Source organism: Silene latifolia, chromosome X, assembly GCF_048544455.1.
Source record: "Silene latifolia isolate original U9 population chromosome X, ASM4854445v1, whole genome shotgun sequence".
Classification (NCBI taxonomy): Eukaryota; Viridiplantae; Streptophyta; class Magnoliopsida; order Caryophyllales; family Caryophyllaceae; genus Silene; species Silene latifolia.
Window position 1 is genome coordinate 124,868,387 of NC_133537.1, and position 22,275 is coordinate 124,890,661.

Consider the following 22,275-nt stretch of genomic DNA (forward strand, 5'->3'; position numbering starts at 1 on the left):
TTTTCTAAGACCGACGAAAAGGAAACCGGAGTCTCCCTAGAGACCGGCGATTCCTCAAGGACTTAATCGTCATTTAAGCCCTTAGTAAACCCTAATCTATGTAACTAATCCCCACTATAAATACCCCATTAGGCTAATTAGAAGAGCATGTTCTTCTTAGCAATCTCTAGTGTAGTTAATATCAATCAAATCTCTCTTTAATCTTGTAATCAACATTTAATCAAGTTTTAATACAAGTTTCATTTCCTTAATTTCTCTCTTGTTCATCCTTTGTTTTGGGTAATTGAAGATTATTTGGGTTATTATTGGGAGATTGACAACCTTCCAATCTATCATCAAGTACTTCTATTAATCTTTGCTTTATTATTGGAATCATTAGTAGTTATAATTCTCTTAATCCCTTTTTAACTATTTCTAATTATCTTCATTTATTCATCATGTTTTACTTTGTTGGTATAATTGACAACCTTGCTAGCATGTTCAACATGATAATGAGTGAGTAGTTTCCTTAGCTAGGGTTAATGGGTAATTGGGGCAACATGGGGGATGATTCATGCTTAAATTAATATGTTTTCATAGTTTATTTGCTTGCTTGTTGTGATCTCAACTTATGCACATGTTATGTTTGATGAAATGCGAGCCTATGAATCCTTGCATTTTTTTACCCATCACCTATCTTTTCAATGAGACTTGTAAGACATAAACCAACACGAGTCTCATTAGACCATGTATATAGTTGAGTGGGGAAGATTAAGTCGACTTATAATTTGAGAATAATTGCTAGGATACTTTTAAGATATAAACCAACACGAGCCTCCGGGACCCAAACTTTCCTAGGATTGTAAGATATAAACCAACTCGATCCATCACAACAATAATTGCTTGCTTATAATTTGAGAATATGTTTGTATGATCAATTTCCATGAATCCCCTATGACCCCATGACACCCTAGTGCCTTTTATCAATTGTTTACACCCCTTTTTAATCATCTTGCAAGTTTACTTTCATTGCTATTTAGTTTAGTGATCTTCTACTTCAAACCCCAAATTGTGACACCCTTAGACACCACTAGTTGCAATAGAAAATATCATCTCAATTCCCGTCCCTTGGGATCCGACCTTTACTTGCCTCTTTACTAATTGTAGAGTTGTTTGTGAAGTTATAAATTGTGTTTTGGTCTAGGTGCTCCTAACGACAAGTACCGAAAACTAAACCTCCTCGAGAGTCCGACCAAAAATGGCGCCGTTGCCGGGGACGGTGTTAACTTGATTTAGATTTTCTTATATTGTTATTAGTTGTGTCTTTTTTTTTGCCTTGAGGAAGTAAAACTCCTCAAGGTTTGTTCTAACTATTTTCAAGTTGTTCGATATTTTGCAAGATGGACCTTATAGATTGTTTTGTAGAGGACCACTTATGTATACCTTTTTTCAAAGATCCCATGCAAGCATTGGAAGCCTTGGAATCAAGTGAGGCTAAAAATATGTATTGGGAATTGGAGGTAGATCTTTTTGAGGCCGCTCTAGCTAACAAAGAACTTACTTATGCACAATTCGAATTAGTACATAACATCCTTGTGGAAGCATGTCAACCTATAGAAGATGAGCAATCCATCCTAGAAGAAATCTTACAAGCTCAAGAGCAAGAGGAATTCGTCATGGAATTCGAATGTGATGAGGTTGATGAAGAACAAGTTGAATACGCAATGAGAATGGAATGTCTAATGGAGATGGAGCAAATTCTCAATGAACTTCAAAGGAGGAAAGTGAGGTACAAACCCCTACTTTAAAACCCCTTCCCCCAAATTTGAAATATGCTTACCTTGATGAATCAAAGACCAAACCTGTGATTGTTAATGATAGACTTGATGAAAACCAATTGGGAAAATTGCTTGATGTGTTGAAACAACATGAGAAGGATATAGGTTATAGTCTAGATGACCTTAAGGGGATAAGTCCCAACTTTCGCATGCATAGAATTCATCTAGAGGAGGACCATAGACCTACCATTAAACCTCAAAGAAGATTAAACCCCCACATGCAAGAAGTTGTCAAAGGAGAGGTTATGAAATTGCTTGATGCGGGAATCATATATCCCATATCGGACTCTTTGTGGGTTAGCCCCGTTCAAGTAGTACCTAAGAAAGGAGGTACCACGGTGGTGACAAACGAAAAGAACGAGTTAATACCCACAAGGAAGATCACCGGTTGGCGTATATGTATTGACCATCGAAAATTGAATTCCGCAACAAGAAAGGATCATTTCCCCCTACCATTCATTGACCAAATGCTTGAGAGGTTAGCCTCCAACAAATTCTTTTGTTACCTTGACGGGTATTCGGGATTCTTCCAAATCCCTATACACCCGGATGACCAACATAAGACCAACTTCACATGTCCTTATGGTACTTTTGCATATAGGAGGATGCCTTTTGGCTTATGTAATGCCCCCGCCACTTTCCAAAGATGCATGATGAGTGTCTTCTCCGACTACCCAGAGACCATAATGGAAGTTTTTATGGATGATTTTAGCGTTTATGGAAAGGACTTTGACTCATGTTTGCATAATCTTTCTCTTGTATTGCAAAAATGTGAAGATGTTAGTCTTGTTTTAAATTGGGAAAAGTATCACTTCATGGTCAATGAAGGAATTGTTTTGGGTCATTTAATTTCGGAAAAGGGCATCGAGGTCGATAAAGCTAAGGTTGAGGTGATAGAGAAACTCCCACCTCTCGTGAATGTTAGAGGGGTGAGAAGTTTTCTCGGTCACGCGGGTTTCTATCGCCGTTTCATAAAAGATTTTTCAAATATAGCGAAACCCCTCACTCAACTCTTACTTAAAGATGCCCAATTCCATTTCACTGATGAGTGTGTTGAAGCCTTTAATAGAATCAAGGAAGCACTAATCTCGGCACCGATCATTCAACCTCCAAATTGGGAACTACCGTTCGAGATTATGTGTGATGCTAGTAACTACGCCGTTGGAGCGGTTCTTGGCCAACGGGTAGGAAGAGCTCTTCATGCCATCTATTATATAAGCAAGACTATTGATCCCTCCCAAGTGAACTATGATACCACCGAGAAAGAGCTTCTTGCCATTGTCTATGCTTTGGACAAATTTCGTTCATACTTACTCGGATCCAAATTGATTGTCTTTTCGGATCACCGTGCTCTCCGACATCTCTTGATAAAGAAGGAGGCAAAACCAAGGTTGTTGAGATGGATTTTGCTTCTTCAAGAATTCGACTTGGAGATAAGAGACAAGAAAGGAGCCGAAAATGTAGTGGCGGATCACTAGTCAAGGATCCGGTTTCATGATGAACAAGGAGAAACACCGATCAATGACTCATTTCCCGACGATATCTTGATGGCCATTCAAACACAACTTGAAAGGCACATCACCCCATGGTTTGCCGATTAAGCCAACTATATCGTTGGAAGAGTACTCCATCCAAATTTGAACTACAACCAAAGGAAGAGGTTATTATTTGAAGTAAAGAGGTACTTTTGGGATGACCCAAACCTCTACAAAGAGTGTAGTAATGGGCTCTACCGGAGATGCATCCCTCAATGGGAAGTCCAAGGAATCTTGTAAGGATGTCACTCATCACCCTACGGTGGGCATCATGGAGCAAGGAGAACCATTGCAAAAATTCTTCAATCGGGCTTCTATTGGCCTACAATGTTCCAAGATACAAGGGAATTCATCATTCATTGTGATGCTTGTCAAAGAACGGGGAATATCTCTTGGAGGAATGAAATGCCACAAAGGGGCATAATAGAGGTGGAGATCTTCGATGTTTGGGGGATCGACTACCAAGGTCCGTTTGTGTAACACCCCGTAATTTTGGACCGTTATTATTTTGCGAAAGTAATTTATTAATCAAGTTGAATTTAATATTAATGTATTTGAAGTAAAAATAATTCAAAGAAATATAATTTTATTATATTTTGAGGTAAAGTATTTATAGTGATAGTTTCGAAACGTTTAAAAATAGTTTAAACCGTGTAAAAACTTTTTATTTCGAAATAAGGGCATTTCGGGGGAAAATGACAACTCTTTTGAAAATTGGGCAAATGATTTTGGAAATGGGTCGTATGAGTATTCAATTTTCTTGTAATCTCGTGTTTAAGAACTTTGGTCTTGTCGGAATTTGCATTTGACAAGCGGTTGTAATTATTATCGAAACGAGCCAAAACCGACTCGTAAAATCCCGACTAAAAACCCGCTCTTTCCTTTCCTTTCTCCCTTACCCGCGGCACCCCCTTCCCCTTTCTTTTTTTCTGGTTTTCATTGTCCTTCTTCATTCTAATCTATCCCAAAAGATAAACACACCATTTTCATCTTAAAAATTCAAGCTAATTTGGCCATAACTTCCTCATTTCTTATCGGATTTTCGCATAATTTATATTTCCGGAATCCTCTCGTCGAGATCTATAACCTGGTATATTTTAATTTCAGTTTTCTTGAAGTTGTTTTAAGACGAATTTTGGCACAATTTCGGTTTTTATGCTTATTTTTGTGTTTTATTTGTTTATTTAGGTGAAGAATTGGAGGACGAGTTTGGGGACTCGTATATTGTCGAGGATAGTGGCTAGTTGCTTGTTAGGGTTTGGTTTTCAAGGTGCTAATTGCTCATTTTCTAGCTTAAGGTAACATATTTGGAGTTACTCGACGAATAATCGTCACATTCTTTGCTTTATGTATGTTTTTGTGATTTTTGTTTGAGTAGTAAATTTTCACATGATAAAATGGGTTGCATGCATGTCTTTTGTTAGTTTAAGTTAACCATTTGTATATTATTGTTTAGAACAAATTTGGATGAGTAATTATTTGTTGGGACAAATCCGCGGGTTGGCTGGAACGTGTCAGTACCGGACTGAGACATTTTCCAATGTTTCCAAAAATATGACAGATTGAACGGCGTCGAAAAATTAGGTGGTTTAGCCACTTGAATCACTCAATTCGGAGTCCGTATGAGTATTTGGCGTCGTTTTACCGAAAAATTTATAGAAAAGTTACTGTTCACAGACCCGCGGTACTGTTCACAGCAGTGAAACAGGCCCGTGACGGGCTGCGGCAGGCCCGTGCTTGGCCCGGGTTGGTCCGTCGCTTGTTTCGCGGTTTTTCATGCAATATTTGTCGTTTTAGGTTCATTAATGTTATAGTTAGAATAAGTAACATATGGTTAAACCTTTGAAATGAATAATGTTAGTAGTAAAGATAATGAGGTTGGTAAAATTATGCTTATATTGATAGTTATCACATGTTAGGATAGTTTACAAAATGAATTTTATAGTGATAATTGTAATGTTTTGATGATTGTGCCGAAAACTGAGCCTTGGTCCCTTTGACTGATTCGATGTCAGTTAATTGAGTGATTGGCCAGCCGCAATTTAACCCGTACCTGTCGCAGGGCTGGGGTTACGGGTAAAAATTCGGTTGGATGAAATTTTATATGAATTGGATAATCGGCCTTTTCTTGTTTTAGGCCACTTATCAAGTTTTTAAGTTCACATGTATAGTTGTTTGAATTTAATAGTTTCTTATATTGTAGAAATGGCCCTAGATTCCCTGAAGCCTTTAATATTGTTAATATTGCTAGAAATGGTATTGGTATTAAATACTTTCTTGCAGGTTGTTGTGTTTGTCATAGATAGGTCTTTATAGTCTCTGACGAGTATATGTTCACTGCTTAATAGCCTTTGTGTTCCTGACTAGTGGATTTATATCCAAGTTGGGGCATGACCTCGTTACTTATTTTGATAGTAAGTGGTCAGCTTAAGTACTAGCCAACCCTTTGGTGGACTCCTTAGGGTACTCACTTTGTTTTAGAAAAATTGTGGGTCTTGGGTGCGGTGGTGTGTATCCGCATGTCTAGGTCTCTTGTGATTTTAGGCTAGGGTTGTGTTGTGTCTTGGCCATGTTTTATTAATATTAACCGCTGAGCCAAGATACCGGTTCGATTACCTTCCCTACCTCGTGGTATAGACTCGAGTTACAAAGTGACTATTGACCGTACTAAGAACTTATGCCTGTCTTTGATATATTGCCCTTTCTTGTATGGTGATTTTATGAATTGTAATAGGTGAGATGTAAGCCGGTTACAATTGATAAAGTTTGGATTACTATTTGTTATATATTTCACATGTTAGTTTAAATTGGTTAGTTTAGAGTTCACATGTTAGAATACTTGATAAGTAAATGGTTTATCAAATTGTTTACATGTTACATTACATGTTACATTAATTATGACGTTTCGTGGCTGGGAGGACTCGAAGTTACTCCCCACTGAATTGTGGCTTTCGTGTTTGTATAAAATGCGATTGTGGGTTGAAGATTTAGATGGGGTCACGAGGCGAGCTAGTGAGCATAAGGAACCTTGGACCTAGTTTTGGCTATTTTTATAGTAAACCTTTAGACTTTTGGTTTTGTATATATTTTGAAGGGACATATGTCTCCCTCTTCTATTTTGGTTTGTATTACTATATTTCCGCGTCTTTAGTTATGTATGTAAATTAGTTTGTTAGAAATTGCAGGTTATGGCACTCTCTTCCGGAAATGTTTGTGAATGGTTTAGGAAATTTTTTTTGAAATTACGGGTTTTATCTAGTTGAACCAATTACAAACATATCTGTCGCTTTTTCCGTAGAATTTACGCCTTTATTTATCGCTAATTTTAAGGGTGTGTCACGGTTGGTATCGAGCTTGTTGCTCCCGACGCACGTTTGTGCACCCCACCTAAAATCACTTGACCTTTAAATAATAAACTTGAGAGATGGGTAGGATGGGTAGAGTTAGGATTTTATGTGGTAGTCTGTTTGTGATTGCTAATTGTTAGGTTTGTTGATTGTTAGTTATTAATTTTGGTGCCGTTAAAGATTGGTTATGCCAAATGAAGAATGCTTCCACTTTCTCGATATTTCTTTCCGTATTCAGTGTATCTTACCTTAATCTTCCAATCTCGTTGTTCATTCGTCTTTCAAATTCCTCTTATCTCGCCTTGGTAACTACTCTTCAATTCTTTCTCCGGATTCATCCTTGGTTCGTTTTCTCCTTATAACAAAAGTCCATGTGGACACCTTCCTTTTATTCCGCAGGATAGTCCCCTTGTTCAAGAGAACCCGGTTTTGAGAGAATGTAACTTTGGAGGGCGTGAACGAGTTGAGAAATTGATTGTTTAAGGTTTGAGTTGTATAGGAGAATATAACTTGGGATCCTTTGGTTAGTCTTGTTAGTTGTGCTTGATATGGGAGCCTAGTGAGATGTGATTTGAGGATATAGGATTGACTAAGTAGCCGAGTTTGGGTTGGGCTTCCATAATCACTTTGGATATGAGGGTTTGATAATGTATATGTTATCGTGTGGGAAATGTTAAATGTGGGATTATTTGTTGGTTTTAGTGGGTGATATTGATTACTACTTGAAGTATGTTATGAGAGTGAGAGTAAGCTACATTGTTGGGAAGTCTTAGCACTTGTTTTGGTATCTAGAAAGGGTAATGGTTTGGTTGACACCAATTGTTAGGTTAAAGAACATAGTTTCACTTATGGTTTTAGGAACTTTGAGGAGATAAAGTGTTGTTACAATTAAGACCTTGTTCCTTGGGAATTTGATGGTAAGTAAGTTTTAGGATGTCAAATTTGAAAGAATATTCCTTGAGATGTTGATGACCATAATGGTTTGGTGATGTGATTTGTCATTTTAGTTGACTCTTGAGAGTTCTTGAGTTGAGAGAGACTTAGTGTTGAGAAGAATTTGTTAACCCTATAGATTTATAGACCTTGAGGTCACATTGAGTACTTGAGATGATGGGATGATGTTGTAGCTGAGTGTAGATCCGCTTTTGGCAATCCTTAATAAGCAAAAGGATAGAAAACTTGAGATCCTATTGATTTTTCAGAGTTTGGGGTTGGTATGTTACTACCTTGTTTTGAAATGAGAATCTTGTGGAATATTTGAGGAACTTTCTCTTGGAGTTTATAGCTTGGTATTGGGATTCTTGAATGAAGGTTTACTTTTTGAGGAAACCATAGTTGACACTAGTTGGATACGAATATAGCTTTGTTGGAAGCTTTGACCTTAGGCTTGTGGAAGTTGTTTCTGGATGTTTGAGGATTTGGAACGATGAGATCACGCTTATAGTGGAATACCTTGTTTCAGGGAATAGATTAGGATGAGGTAACATAAGCAATTGAGGAAACCCTTGGGAGTGATGTGGTTATGAGTTTTGTTGTTAGGAAGTTTTGGAACCGTTTTGGGTGTTGTTGTAGTTTGTGATAAAAGTGTCTGGCATTTCCTTGTTGTCCGATTTTCCTTCTTCCTTGATCATGAGCGTTATCGCTCATACCTCTTTTCCTTACTTCATCATACTCCTCTCATAAGTTTGATGTTGGTAACCTATGAAACTCCGTCTTTGACACCCATTTAGGTTCGACTTCAATTCTTACCTCATGAAATTCATACAACTCTTTTGATTATTATTCTTATTATAGAACTTTAAACTAAAATTTTGAAAATGCTTTTATGATTTTTAATGGTTTTAACATTAATGAGTGTTAAATTTCGTTGTTGGAGACGTCCCAATAATGGGTTTTCTCATTTATTGGTGTAGAAATAATTTTTATATCTTGATATGAATGTGGATGTTCTTGTCTGATCAACAAGAGTATCACCGTTTCATTGAAAAGATACCTATATTTTTCTTATAATTATATTATTAAGATGTTGTATATTATAATTTTCTCCTTCTAAGTTTCGAGGACGAAACTTTTTAAAAGGAGGGGTGATTGTAACACCCCGTAATTTTGGACCGTTATTATTTTGCGAAAGTAATTTATTAATCAAGTTGAATTTAATATTAATGTATTTGAAGTAAAAATAATTCAAAGAAATATAATTTTATTATATTTTGAGGTAAAGTATTTATAGTGATAGTTTCGAAACGTTTAAAAATAGTTTAAACCGTGTAAAAACTTTTTATTTCGAAATAAGGGCATTTCGGGGGAAAATGACAACTCTTTTGAAAATTGGGCAAATGATTTTGGAAATGGGTCGTATGAGTATTCAATTTTCTTGTAATCTCGTGTTTAAGAACTTTGGTCTTGTCGGAATTTGCATTTGACAAGCGGTTGTAATTATTATCGAAACGAGCCAAAACCGACTCGTAAAATCCCGACTAAAAACCCGCTCTTTCCTTTCCTTTCTCCCTTACCCGCGGCACCCCCTTCCCCTTTCTTTTTTTCTGGTTTTCATTGTCCTTCTTCATTCTAATCTATCCCAAAAGATAAACACACCATTTTCATCTTAAAAATTCAAGCTAATTTGGCCATAACTTCCTCATTTCTTATCGGATTTTCGCATAATTTATATTTCCGGAATCCTCTCGTCGAGATCTATAACCTGGTATATTTTAATTTCAGTTTTCTTGAAGTTGTTTTAAGACGAATTTTGGCACAATTTCGGTTTTTATGCTTATTTTTGTGTTTTATTTGTTTATTTAGGTGAAGAATTGGAGGACGAGTTTGGGGACTCGTATATTGTCGAGGATAGTGGCTAGTTGCTTGTTAGGGTTTGGTTTTCAAGGTGCTAATTGCTCATTTTCTAGCTTAAGGTAACATATTTGGAGTTACTCGACGAATAATCGTCACATTCTTTGCTTTATGTATGTTTTTGTGATTTTTGTTTGAGTAGTAAATTTTCACATGATAAAATGGGTTGCATGCATGTCTTTTGTTAGTTTAAGTTAACCATTTGTATATTATTGTTTAGAACAAATTTGGATGAGTAATTATTTGTTGGGACAAATCCGCGGGTTGGCTGGAACGTGTCAGTACCGGACCGAGACATTTTCCAATGTTTCCAAAAATATGACAGATTGAACGGCGTCGAAAAATTAGGTGGTTTAGCCACTTGAATCACTCAATTCGGAGTCCGTATGAGTATTTGGCGTCGTTTTACCGAAAAATTTATAGAAAATTCTGTTCACGAGACCGCAGATTGTTCATAGCGATGAAACAGGCCCGTGACGGGGGCAGGCCCGTGCTTTGCCCGGTTGGTCCGTCGCTTGTTTCGCGGTTTTTCATGCAATATTTGTCGTTTTAGGTTCATTAATGTTATAGTTAGAATAAGTAACATATGGTTAAACCTTTGAAATGAATAATGTTAGTAGTAAAGATAATGAGGTTGGTAAAATTATGCTTATATTGATAGTTATCACATGTAAGGATAGTTTACAAAATGAATTTTATAGTGATAATTGTAATGTTTTGATGATTGTGCCGAAAACTGAGCCTTGGTCCCTTTGACTGATTCAATGTCAGTTAATTGAGTGATTGGTCAGCCGCAATTTAACCGTGCACTGTCAGTAGGTGGGGTTGCGGGTAAAAATTCGGTTGGATGAAATTTTATATGAATTGGATAATCGGCCTTTTTCTTGTTTTAGGCCACTTATCAAGTTTTTAAGTTCACATGTATAGTTGGTTGAATTTAATAGTTTCTTATATTGTAGAAATGGCCCTAGATTCCCTGAAGCCTTTAATATTGTTAATATTGCTAGAAATGGTATTGGTATTAAATACTTTCTTGCAGGTTGTTGTGTTTGTCATAGATAGGTCTTTATAGTCTCTGACGAGTATATGTTCACTGCTTAATAGCCTTTGTGTTCCTGACTAGTGGATTTATATCCAAGTTGGGGCATGACCTCGTTACTTATTTTGATAGTAAGTGGTCAGCTTAAGTACTAGCCAACCCTTTGGTGGACTCCTTAGGGTACTCACTTTGTTTTAGAAAAATTGTGGGTCTTGGGTGCGGTGGTGTGTATCCGCATGTCTAGGTCTGCGCAGATTTTAGGCTAGGGTTGTGTTGTGTCTTGGCCATGTTTTATTAATATTAACCGCTGAGCCAAGATACCGGTTCGATTACCTTCCCTACCTCGTGGTATAGACTCGAGTTACAAAGTGACTATTGACCGTACTAAGAACTTATGCCTGTCTTTGATATATTGCCCTTTCTTGTATGGTGATTTTATGAATTGTAATAGGTGAGATGTAAGCCGGTTACAATTGATAAAGTTTGGATTACTATTTGTTATATATTTCACATGTTAGTTTAAATTGGTTAGTTTAGAGTTCACATGTTAGAATACTTGATAAGTAAATGGTTTATCAAATTGTTTACATGTTACATTACATGTTACATTAATTATGACGTTTCGTGTACCGGGAGGACTCGAAGTTACTCCCCACTGAATTGTGGCTTTCGTGTTTGTATAAAATGCGATTGTGAGTTGAAGATTTAGATGGGGTCACAGACGAGCTAGTGAGCATAAGGAACCTTGGACCTAGTTTTGGCTATTTTTATAGTAAACCTTTAGACTTTTGGTTTTGTATATATTTTGAAGGGACATATGTCTCCCTCTTTTATTTTGGTTTGTATTACTATATTTCCGCGTCTTTAGTTATGTATGTAAATTAGTTTGTTAGAAATTGCAGGTTATGGCACTCTCCTTCTGGAAATGTTTGTGAATGGTTTAGGAAATTTTTTTGAAATTACAGGTTTTATCTAGTTGAACCAATTACAAACATATCCTGTCAGTTTTTACGTAGAATTTACGCCTTTATTTATCGCTAATTTTAAGGGTGTCACGGTTGGTATCGAGCTTGTTGCTCCCGACGCACGTTGTGCACCCCACCTAAAATCACTTGACCTTTAAATAATAAACTTGAGAGATGGGTAGGATGGGTAGAGTTAGGATTTTATGTGGTAGTCTGTTTGTGATTGCTAATTGTTAGGTTTGTTGATTGTTAGTTATTAATTTTGGTGCCGTTAAAGATTGGTTATGCCAAATGAAGAATGCTTCCACTTTCTCGATATTTCTTTCCGTATTCAGTGTATCTTACCTTAATCTTCCAATCTCGTTGTTCATTCGTCTTTCAAATTCCTCTTATCTCGCCTTGGTAACTACTCTTCAATTCTTTCTCCGGATTCATCCTTGGTTCGTTTTCTCCTTATAACAGAAGTCCATGTGGACACCTTCCTTTTATTCCACAGGATAGTCCCCTTGTTCAAGAGAACCCGGTTTTGAGAGAATGTAACTTTGGAGGGCGTGAACGAGTTGAGAAATTGATTGTTTAAGGTTTGAGTTGTATAGGAGAATATAACTTGGGATCCTTTGGTTAGTCTTGTTAGTTGTGCTTGATATGGGAGCCTAGTGAGATGTGATTTGAGGATATAGGATTGACTAAGTAGCCGAGTTTGGGTTGGGCTTCCATAATCACTTTGGATATGAGGGTTTGATAATGTATATGTTATCGTGTGGGAAATGTTAAATGTGGGATTATTTGTTGGTTTTAGTGGGTGATATTGATTACTACTTGAAGTATGTTATGAGAGTGAGAGTAAGCTACATTGTTGGGAAGTCTTAGCACTTGTTTTGGTATCTAGAAAGGGTAATGGTTTGGTTGACACCAATTGTTAGGTTAAAGAACATAGTTTCACTTATGGTTTTAGGAACTTTGAGGAGATAAAGTGTTGTTACAATTAAGACCTTGTTCCTTGGGAATTTGATGGTAAGTAAGTTTTAGGATGTCAAATTTGAAAGAATATTCCTTGAGATGTTGATGACCATAATGGTTTGGTGATGTGATTTGACATTTTAGTTGACTCTTGAGAGTTCTTGAGTTGAGAGAGACTTAGTGTTGAGAAGAATTTGTTAACCCTATAGATTTATAGACCTTGAGGTCACATTGAGTACTTGAGATGATGGGATGATGTTGTAGCTGAGTGTAGATCCGCTTTTGGCAATCCTTAATAAGCAAAAGGATAGAAAACTTGAGATCCTATTGATTTTTCAGAGTTTGGGGTTGGTATGTTACTACCTTGTTTTGAAATGAGAATCTTGTGGAATATTTGAGGAACTTTCTCTTGGAGTTTATAGCTTGGTATTGGGATTCTTGAATGAAGGTTTACTTTTTGAGGAAACCATAGTTGACACTAGTTGGATACGAATATAGCTTTGTTGGAAGCTTTGACCTTAGGCTTGTGGAAGTTGTTTCTGGATGTTTGAGGATTTGGAACGATGAGATCACGCTTATAGTGGAATACCTTGTTTCAGGGAATAGATTAGGATGAGGTAACATAAGCAATTGAGGAAACCCTTGGGAGTGATGTGGTTATGAGTTTTGTTGTTAGGAAGTTTTTGGAACCGTTTTGGGTGTTGTTGTAGTTTGTGATAAAAGTGTCTGGCATTTCCTTGTTGTCTGATTTTCCTTCTTCATTGATCATGAGCGTTACTGCTCATACCTCTTTTCCTTACTTCATCATACTCCTCTCATAAGTTTGATGTTGGTAACCTATGAAACTCCGTCTTTGACACCCATTTAGGTTCGACTTCAATTCTTACCTCATGAAATTCATACAGCTCTTTTGATTATTATTCTTATTATAGAACTTTAAACTAAAATTTTGAAAATGCTTTTATGATTTTTAATGGTTTTAACATTAATGAGTGTTAAATCTCGTTGTTGGAGACGTCCCAATAATGGGTTTTCTCATTTATTGGTGTAGAAATAATTTTTATATCTTGATATGAATGTGGATGTTCTTGTCTGATCAACAAGAGTATCACCGTTTCATTGAAAAGATACCTATATTTTTCTTATAATTATATTATTAAGATGTTGTATATTATAATTTTCTCCTTCTAAGTTTCGAGGACGAAACTTTTTAAAAGGAGGGGTGATTGTAACACCCGTAATTTCGGACCGTTATTATTTTGCGAAAGTAATTTATTAATCAAGTTGAATTTAATATTAATGTATTTGAAGTAAAAATAATTCAAAGAAATATAATTTTATTATATTTTGAGGTAAAGTATTTATAGTGATAGTTTCGAAACGTTTAAAAATAGTTTAAACCGTGTAAAAACTTTTTATTTCGAAATAAGGACATTTCTGGGAAAATGACAACTCTTTTGAAAATTGGGCAAATGATTTTGGAAATGGGTCGTATGAGTATTCAATTTTCTTGTAATCTCGTGTTTAAGAACTTTGGTCTTGTCGGAATTTGCATTTGACAAGCGGTTCTAATTATTATCGAAACGAGCCAAAACCGACTCGTAAAATCCCGACTAAAAACCCGCTCTTTCCTTTCCTTTCTCCCTTACCCGCGGCACCCCCTTCCCCTTTCTTTTTTTCTGGTTTTCATTGTCCTTCTTCATTCTAATCTATCCCAAAAGATAAACACACCATTTTCATCTTAAAAATTCAAGCTAATTTGGCCATAACTTCCTCATTTCTTATCGGATTTTCGCATAATTTATATTTCCGGAATCCTCTCGTCGAGATCTATAACCTGGTATATTTTAATTTCAGTTTTCTTGAAGTTGTTTTAAGACGAATTTTGGCACAATTTCGGTTTTTATGCTTATTTTTGTGTTTTATTTGTTTATTTAGGTGAAGAATTGGAGGACGAGTTTGGGGACTCGTATATTGTCGAGGATAGTGGCTAGTTGCTTGTTAGGGTTTGGTTTTCAAGGTGCTAATTGCTCATTTTCTAGCTTAAGGTAACATATTTTGAGTTACTCGACGAATAATCGTCACATTCTTTGCTTTATGTATGTTTTTGTGATTTTTGTTTGAGTAGTAAATTTTCACATGATAAAATGGGTTGCATGCATGTCTTTTGTTAGTTTAAGTTAACCATTTGTATATTATTGTTTAGAACAAATTTGGATGAGTAATTATTTGTTGGGACAAATCCATTTGGTTGGTTGGAACGTGTCGATACCGGACCGAGACATTTTCCAATGTTTCCAAAAATATGACAGATTGAACGGCGTCGAAAAATTAGGTGGTTTAGCCACTTGAATCACTCAATTTGGAGTCCGTATGAGTATTTGGCGTCGTTTTACCGAAAAATTTATAGAAAAGTTCGTTCACTGGACCGCTGATCTTGTTCATAGCGATGAAACAGGCCCCGTGAGGTCATGGCAGCCCGTGCTTTGCCCGGGTTGGTCCGTCGCTTGTTTCGCGGTTTTTCATGCAATATTTGTCGTTTTAGGTTCATTAATGTTATAGTTAGAATAAGTAACATATGGTTAAACCTTTGAAATGAATAATGTTAGTAGTAAAGATAATGAGGTTGGTAAAATTATGCTTATATTGATAGTTATCACATGTAAGGATAGTTTACAAAATGAATTTTATAGTGGTAATTGTAATGTTTTGATGATTGTGCCAAAACCGAGCCTTGGTCCCTTTGATCGATTCAATGTCGATTAATTGAGTGATTGGTCAGCCGCAATTTAACCCGTACCTGTCGCAGGGCTGGGGTTGCGGGTAAAAATTCGGTTGGATGAAATTTTATATGAATTGGATAATCGGCCTTTTTCTTGTTTTAGGCCACTTATCAAGTTTTTAAGTTCACATGTATAGTTGGTTGAATTTAATAGTTTCTTATATTGTAGAAATGGCCCTAGATTCCCGAAACCTTTAATATTGTTAATATTGCTAGAAATGGTATTGGTATTAAATACTTTCTTGCAGGTTGTTGTGTTTGTCATAGATAGGTCTTTATAGTCTCTGACGAGTATATGTTCACTGCTTAATAGCCTTTGTGTTCCTGACTAGTGGATTTATATCCAAGTTGGGGCATGACCTCGTTACTTATTTTGATAGTAAGTGGTCAGCTTAAGTACTAGCCAACCCTTTGGTGGACTCCTTAGGGTACTCACTTTGTTTTAGAAAAATTGTGGGTCTTGGGTGCGGTGGTGTGTATCCGCATGTCTAGGTCTCCTGTGATTTTAGGCTAGTGTTGTGTTGTGTCTTGGCCATGTTTTATTAATATTAACCGCTGAGCCAAGATACCGGTTCGATTACCTTCCCTACCTCGTGGTATAGACTCGAGTTACAAAGTGACTATTGACCGTACTAAGAACTTATGCATGTCTTTGATATATTGCCCTTTCTTGTATGGTGATTTTATGAATTGTAATAGGTGAGATGTAAGCCGGTTACAATTGATAAAGTTTGGATTACTATTTGTTATATATTTCACATGTTAGTTTAAATTGGTTAGTTTAGAGTTCACATGTTAGAATACTTGATAAGTAAATGGTTTATCAAATTGTTTACATGTTACATTAATTATGACGTTTCGTGGCTGGGAGGACTCGAAGTTACTCCCCACTGAATTGTGGCTTTCGTGTTTGTATAAAATGCGATTGACAGGTTGAAGATTTAGATGGGGTCACAGACGAGCTAGTGAGCATAAGGAACCTTGGACCTAGTTTTGGCTATTTTTATAGTAAACCTTTAGACTTTTGGTTTTGTATATATTTTGAAGGGACATATGTCTCCCTCTTCTATTTTGGTTTGTATTACTATATTTCCGCGTCTTTAGTTATGTATGTAAATTAGTTTGTTAGAAATTGCAGGTTATGGCACTCTCCTTCTGGAAATGTTTGTGAATGGTTTAGGAAATTTTTTTGAAATTACAGGTTTTATCTAGTTGAACCAATTACAAACATATCCTGTCAGTTTTTCCGTAGAATTTACGCCTTTATTTATCGCTAATTTTAAGGGTGTCACAGTTGGTATCAGAGCTTGTTGCTCCCGACGCACGTTTGTGCACCCCACCTAAAATCACTTGACCTTTAAATAATAAACTTGAGAGATGGGTAGGATGGGTAGAGTTAGGATTTTATGTGGTAGTCTGTTTGTGATTGCTAATTGTTAGGTTTGTTGATTGTTAGTTATTAATTTTGGTGCCGTTAAAGATTGGTTATGCCAAATGAAGAATGCTTCCACTTTCTCGATATTTCTTTCCGTATTCAGTGTATCTTACCTTAATCTTCCAATCTCGTTGTTCATTCGTCTTTCAAATTCCTCTTATCTCGCCTTGGTAACTACTCTTCAATTCTTTCTCCTGATTCATCCTTGGTTCGTTTTCTCCTTATAACAAAAGTCCATGTGGACACCTTCCTTTTATTCCGCAGGATAGTCCCCTTGTTCAAGAGAACCCGGTTTTGAGAGAATGTAACTTTGGAGGGCGTGAACGAGTTGAGAAATTGATTGTTTAAGGTTTGAGTTGTATAGGAGAATATAACTTGGGATCCTTTGGTTAGTCTTGTTAGTTGTGCTTGATATGGGAGCCTAGTGAGATGTGATTTGAGGATATAGGATTGACTAAGTAGCCGAGTTTGGGTTGGGCTTCCATAATCACTTTGGATATGAGGGTTTGATAATGTATATGTTATCGTGTGGGAAATGTTAAATGTGGGATTATTTGTTGGTTTTAGTGGGTGATATTGATTACTACTTGAAGTATGTTATGAGAGTGAGAGTAAGCTACATTGTTGGGAAGTCTTAGCACTTGTTTTGGTATCTAGAAAGGGTAATGGTTTGGTTGACACCAATTGTTAGGTTAAAGAACATAGTTTCACTTATGGTTTTAGGAACTTTGAGGAGATAAAGTGTTGTTACAATTAAGACCTTGTTCCTTGGGAATTTGATGGTAAGTAAGTTTTAGGATGTCAAATTTGAAAGAATATTCCTTGAGATGTTGATGACCATAATGGTTTGGTGATGTGATTTGTCATTTTAGTTGACTCTTGAGAGTTCTTGAGTTGAGAGAGACTTAGTGTTGAGAAGAATTTGTTAACCCTATAGATTTATAGACCTTGAGGTCACATTGAGTACTTGAGATGATGGGATGATGTTGTAGCTGAGTGTAGATCCGCTTTTGGCAATCCTTAATAAGCAAAAGGATAGAAAACTTGAGATCCTATTGATTTTTCAGAGTTTGGGGTTGGTATGTTACTACCTTGTTTTGAAATGAGAATCTTGTGGAATATTTGAGGAACTTTCTCTTGGAGTTTATAGCTTGGTATTGGGATTCTTGAATGAAGGTTTACTTTTTGAGGAAACCATAGTTGACACTAGTTGGATACGAATATAGCTTTGTTGGAAGCTTTGACCTTAGGCTTGTGGAAGTTGTTTTTGGATGTTTGAGGATTTGGAACGATGAGATCACGCTTATAGTGGAATACCTTGTTTCAGGGAATAGATTAGGATGAGGTAACATAAGCAATTGAGGAAACCCTTGGGAGTGATGTGGTTATGAGTTTTGTTGTTAGGAAGTTTTTGGAACCGTTTTGGGTGTTGTTGTAGTTTGTGATAAAAGTGTCTGGCATTTCCTTGTTGTCTGATTTTCCTTCTTCCTTGATCATGAGCGTTACTGCTCATACCTCTTTTCCTTACTTCATCATACTCCTCTCATAAGTTTGATGTTGGTAACCTATGAAACTCCGTCTTTGACACCCATTTAGGTTCGACTTCAATTCTTACCTCATGAAATTCATACAGCTCTTTTGATTATTATTCTTATTATAGAACTTTAAACTAAAATTTTGAAAATGCTTTTATGATTTTTAATGGTTTTAACATTAATGAGTGTTAAATCTCGTTGTTGGAGACGTCCCAATAATGGGTTTTCTCATTTATTGGTGTAGAAATAATTTTTATATCTTGATATGAATGTGGATGTTCTTGTCTGATCAACAAGAGTATCACCGTTTCATTGAAAAGATACCTATATTTTTCTTATAATTATATTATTAAGATGTTGTATATTATAATTTTCTCCTTCTAAGTTTCGAGGACGAAACTTTTTAAAAGGAGGGGTGATTGTAACACCCCGTAATTTTGGACCGTTATTATTTTGCGAAAGTAATTTATTAATCAAGTTGAATTTAATATTAATGTATTTGAAGTAAAAATAATTCAAAGAAATATAATTTTATTATATTTTGAGGAAAGTATTTATAGTGATAATTTCGAAACGTTTAAAAATAGTTTAAACCGTGTAAAAACTATTTATTTCGAAATAAGGGCATTTCGGGGAAAAATGACAACTCTTTTGAAAATTGGGCAAATGATTTTGGAAATGGGTCGTATGAGTATTCAATTTTCTTGTAATCTCGTGTTTAAGAACTTTGGTCTTGTCGGAATTTGCATTTGACAAGCGGTTCTAATTATTATCGAAACGAGCCAAAACCGACTCGTAAAATCCCGACTAAAAACCCGCTCTTTCCTTTCCTTTCTCCCTTACCCATGCACCCCTTCCCCTTTCTTTTTTCTGGTTTTCATTGTCCTTCTTCATTCTAATCTATCCCAAAAGATAAACACACCATTTTCATCTTAAAAATTCAAGCTAATTTGGCCATAACTTCCTCATTTCTTATCGGATTTTCGCATAATTTATATTTAGGAATCCTCTCGTCGAGATCTATAACCTGGTATATTTTAATTTCAGTTTTCTTGAAGTTGTTTTAAGACGAATTTTGGCACAATTTCGGTTTTTATGCTTATTTTTGTGTTTTATTTGTTTATTTAGGTGAAGAATTGGAGGACGAGTTTGGGGACTCGTATATTGTCGAGGATAGTGGCTAGTTGCTTGTTAGGGTTTGGTTTTCAAGGTGCTAATTGCTCATTTTCTAGCTTAAGGTAACATATTTCGAGTTACTCGACGAATAATCGTCACATTCTTTGCTTTATGTATGTTTTTGTGATTTTTGTTTGAGTAGTAAATTTTCACATGATAAAATGGGTTGGATGCATGTCTTTTGTTAGTTTAAGTTAACCATTTGTATATTATTGTTTAGAACAAATTTGGATGAGTAATTATTTGTTGGGACAAATCCGCGGGTTGGCTGGAACGTGTCGATGACGGACCGAGACATTTTCCAATGTTTCCAAAAATATGACAGATTGAACGGCGTCGAAAAATTAGGTGGTTTAGCCACTTGAATCACTCAATTCGGAGTCCGTATCAGTATTTGGCGTCGTTTTACCGAAATATTTATAGAAAAGTTACTGTTCACAGACCCGCGGTACTGTTCACAGCAGTGAAACAGGCCCGTGACGGGCCGCGGCAGGCCCGTGCTTGGCCCGGGTTGGTCCGTCGCTTGTTTCGCGGTTTTTCATGCAATATTTGTCGTTTTAGGTTCATTAATGTTATAGTTAGAATAAGTAACATATGGTTAAACCTTTGAAATGAATAATGTTAGTAGTAAAGATAATGAGGTTGGTAAAATTATGCTTATATTGATAGTTATCACATGTTAGGATAGTTTACAAAATGAATTTTATAGTGATAATTGTAATGTTTTGATGATTGTCTTAAAACCGAGCCTTGGTCCCTTTGGTGATTCGATGTCGATTAATTGAGTGATTGGTCGGCCGCAATTTAACCGCACTGTCGCAGGGCTGGGGTTGCGGGTAAAAATTCGGTTGGATGAAATTTTATATGAATTGGATAATCGGCCTTTTTCTTGTTTTAGGCCACTTATCAAGTTTTTAAGTTCACATGTATAGTTGGTTGAATTTAATAGTTTCTTATATTGTAGAAATGGCCCTAGATTCCCTGAAACCTTTAATATTGTTAATATTGCTAGAAATGGTATTGGTATTAAATACTTTCTTGCAGGTTGTTGTGTTTGTCATAGATAGGTCTTTATAGTCTCCGACGAGTATATGTTCACTGCTTAATAGCCTTTGTGTTCCAGACTAGTGGATTTATATCCAAGTTGGGGCATGACCTCGTTACTTATTTTGATAGTAAGTGGTCAGCTTAAGTACTAGCCAACCCTTTGGTGGACTCCTTAGGGTACTCACTTTGTTTTAGAAAAATTGTGGGTCTTGGGTGCGGTGGTGTGTATCCGCATGTCTAGGTCTGCGCAGATTTTAGGCTAGGGTTGTGTTGTGTCTTGGCCATGTTTTATTAATATTAACCGCTGAGCCAAGATACCGGTTCGATTACCTTCCCTACCTCGTGGTATAGACTCGAGTTACAAAGTGACTATTGACCGTACTAAGAACTTATGCATGTCTTTGATATATTGCCCTTTCTTGTATGGTGATTTTATGAATTGTAATAGGTGAGATGTAAGCCGGTTACAATTGATAAAGTTTGGATTACTATTTGTTATATATTTCACATGTTAGTTTAAATTGGTTAGTTTAGAGTTCACATGTTAGAATACTTGATAAGTAAATGGTTTATCAAATTGTTTACATGTTACATTAATTATGACGTTTCGTGGCTGGGAGGACTCGAAGTTACTCCCCACTGAATTGTGGCTTTCGTGTTTGTATAAAATGCGATTGACAGGTTGAAGATTTAGATGGGGTCACAGACGAGCTAGTGAGCATAAGGAACCTTGGACCTAGTTTTGGCTATTTTTATAGTAAACCTTTAGACTTTTGGTTTTGTATATATTTTGAAGGGACATATGTCTCCCTCTTCTATTTTGGTTTGTATTACTATATTTCCGCGTCTTTAGTTATGTATGTAAATCAGTTTGTTAGAAATTGCAGGTTATGGCACTCTCCTTCTGGAAATGTTTGTGAATGGTTTAGGAAATTTTTTTGAAATTACAGGTTTTATCTAGTTGAACCAATTACAAACATATCCTGTCAGTTTTTCCGTAGAATTTACGCCTTTATTTATCGCTAATTTTAAGGGTGTCACAGTTTGTGACATCCAATGGGAATAAGTATATCCTTGTGGCCGTAGATTACGTCTCAAAGTGGGTGGAGGCAATTTCCACTCCAAACGATGATGCAAAAACGGTCACCAAGCTCTTCAAGAAAATAATCTTCCCAAGATTTGGAGTTCCTAGAGCAATCATAAGTGATAGAGGAACGCATTTTCATGAAAAGAAACTCGCATCTCTTTTGACCAAGTATGGTGTTCAACATAGAACCGGCTTGAGATATTATCCTCAAACAAGCGGTCAAGTTGAAGTTTCGAATAGAGAGATCAAGCAAATTCTTGAGAAAGTGGTGAATAAGACCCGAAAAGATTGGAGCACAAAGCTTGATGACGCTCTTTGGGCTTATAGGACGGCCTATAAGACTCCCATAGGAGCCTCCCCTTACAAGCTTGTCTATGGAAAAGCATGTCACTTGCCAATCGAATTGGAGTACAAAGCTTTTTGGGCAATCCGAGCCCTTAACCTTGATCTCAAATTAAGTGGCCAAAAGAGGATGATTCAAATTCAAGAGTTGGAGGAATTCCGACTACAATCTTATGAGAATGCCAAGATCTACAAGGAAAGGACAAGATTGCTCCATGACAAAAGAATTAAGCAAAAGGCCTTGCACAAAGGGGATAAAGTCCTTCTATTCAATTCTCGCTACCGACTCTTTCCGGGAAAGTTGAACTCTAGATGGATGGGTCCCTATGTGATCACCGAAGTTGGAAAATATGGGGAT

General features: G+C 36.3%; 1 long non-coding RNA gene across 1 annotated transcript; it reads left to right on the plus strand.

Annotated features, from left to right (window-relative positions):
* The first annotated feature begins 14,083 nt into the window (after positions 1 to 14,083).
* LOC141621588 (uncharacterized) lies at positions 14,084 to 16,562 on the plus strand. Its single transcript, XR_012532472.1, has 3 exons — positions 14,084 to 14,353; positions 14,452 to 14,561; positions 16,228 to 16,562. It is a non-coding gene; the product is annotated as an uncharacterized LOC141621588 (long non-coding RNA).
* Positions 16,563 to 22,275: the final 5,713 nt, after the last annotated feature.